This window comes from Palaemon carinicauda, chromosome 41, assembly GCF_036898095.1.
Source record: "Palaemon carinicauda isolate YSFRI2023 chromosome 41, ASM3689809v2, whole genome shotgun sequence".
Lineage (NCBI taxonomy): Eukaryota > Metazoa > Arthropoda > Malacostraca > Decapoda > Palaemonidae > Palaemon > Palaemon carinicauda.
In genome coordinates, this window is record NC_090765.1 from 18,810,192 (window position 1) to 18,812,691 (window position 2,500).

The 2,500-nt window shown below is 27.8% G+C and overlaps 1 protein-coding gene across 1 annotated transcript in view; it reads left to right on the forward strand.

Annotated features, from left to right (window-relative positions):
- The window catches only part of LOC137632257 (calcium-activated chloride channel regulator 1-like), a 181,897-nt gene that overhangs the window by 50,516 nt on the left and 128,881 nt on the right, over positions 1-2,500 (forward strand). The window lies entirely within an intron of this gene.

Genomic DNA, 2,500 nt, shown 5'->3' on the forward strand with positions numbered 1-2,500 from the left:
CCAGCCCTTCCCCAGTGGATTAGGGCATGATATATATATATATATATATATATATATATATATATATATATATATATATATATATATACATACATACATATATATATGTATATATATATACACAGTATATATATATATATATATATATATATATATATATATATATATATATATATATATGTATGTATACATATACATATATATATATATTTATATATATAGGTGTGTGTGTTTCTTAGTTTGCGTGTGTGTCAGTAAGCTGGATGAAAGATCAGAAAACTGAAATTTTGGTCAAAATCTAGTTTTTCTGATCCTTCCTTCCAGCTTATTGACAAATATATACATCGCATGCTTCATCGTCATATATATATATATATATATATATATATATATATATATATATATATATATATATATATATATATATATATATATAATGTATGTATATATATGCATATATATAAATATATATATATATATATATATATATATATATATATATATATATATATATATATATATATATATATATATATATGTGTGTGTGTGTATGTATATATATGCATATGTGTGTATATATAAATATATGTGTGTACTTATGTATACTTATGTATATATATATATACTATATGTATATATAGATAGTTAGATAAATCACGGAAACCGAAAGTGATGTCTAGAACAAGCTTGGTCCCTTAAGAAGTATCTGTTATTGGACTTCAACTGTTAACTGATCTGCGATTTTGCTTATGTAAATAAATTAAAAGTTCAGGAAATTAAAAAAAAAAGAGAGAGAGAGAGAGAGAGAGAGAGAGAGAGAGAGAGAGAGAGAGAGAGAGAGAGAGAGAGAGAGAGAGAGAGAGAGAGAGAGAGAGACAGACAGAAAGTTCAAGGTTATACCTGTGAAAGGCCTGCATGAGACTATTAATACCAGTGAGGCTCACTTGGTGTACTGTAAGTGTTATTAATTAGTCTTTCCATCGTTTCCTAGGCTCCCAACTAATTGTTTTATTTTTTATCATGATTTTTTCTTCCGTCTTGCTATCCTCCTCCTTTCAACTTAATATCAGAGGAAACTTCTGGGTTTCCCCCATTATATGGAGAGAGAGAGAGAGAGAGAAGGGGTGGTGTAATCAAGTAGTTCTTGGGAGCAGTGGTGGTATCTAAAGCCTGCCTGACACTTGCGCGCATTTTTGCCACGCACTGGGTTTTTTCCCGCACTGTTCACGACCAGTTCACGACACGTTCACGCATAGTTCACGACAAGTTCATGCCACGTTCACGCCATGGCACGAATTGGCACGCCTAGTTCACGACAAGTTCAGGACACGTTCACTCATCTTTCCGCATCATTCCGCATCGTTCACGCCAGTTCACGAATTGGCCACTCCATATAAAAATGGGGCTTCTCCAACCCGAGGACATTCTTGGATTGGCTTCGGAAGAGAACAATGCTTTCTGTCAGAAACACCATTGCATTGAGGAGAAGCAACGTATCTTTTTCGTTTGTATTTTTTGTTGCCCTTTATTTTTGTTTCAATAAGAAAGCATTTGATTCACATATAAATAGCAGACATAAAATATGAACAAGTATTAACAAAGCATTTTATTTTAACATTAAAAGCAGCAAACATGAAAAGTTTTTAGGCTGTTGATTTTAAGGTAATAGAGAAAAAAGTGTATTGAAATAAGAAATCATTTTATTTTTACATTAAAACAGCAAACAGAAAAAAATTGTTTTGCTCTTCATTTTAAGGTAATATAGAAGAATAAGTATGTTGATGAAATAAAACATCATTTTATTTTTACATTCAAACAGCAAACTTAAAAATTTCTTGGGCTTATTTTTCAGTTCATTTTTATTTAAAACAAAAGTTTTGGCTCTTGATTGGTAATAGAGGAAAATAAGTGTGTGCATGAAATAAGACATCATTTTATTTTTACATTCAAACAGCAAATATAAACAATTATTAGGTTTATATTTTTCTTTCCTTTTCATTAATGTTTTCGTTTCCTTTTTGTCTCTTCATTATAAAGTTATAGAAATAGTTTGAAATAAAATATCATTTTTTTTCACATTAAAACAGCAAATATAAAAATTTATTAGGTTTATTTTTCTTTCCTTTTCATTAATTTTTTTCGTTTCCTTTTTGTTTCTCTTCATTATAAAGTTATAGAAATAGTTTGAAATAAGATATCATTTTTTTTCACATTAAAACAGCAAATATAAAAATGTATTAGGTTTATTTTTCTTTCCTGATCATTAATTTTTTCGTTTCCTTTTTGTTTCTCTTCATTATAAAGTTATAGAAATAGTTTGAAATAAGATATCTTTTTTTCACATTAAAACAGCAAATATAAAAATTTATTAGGTTTATTTTTCTTTCCTTTTCATTAATTTTTTCGTTTTCTTTTTGCTTCTCTTCATTATAAAGTTATAGAAATAGTTTGAAATAAGATATCATTTTTTTTTCACATTAAAACAGCAAATATAAAAATG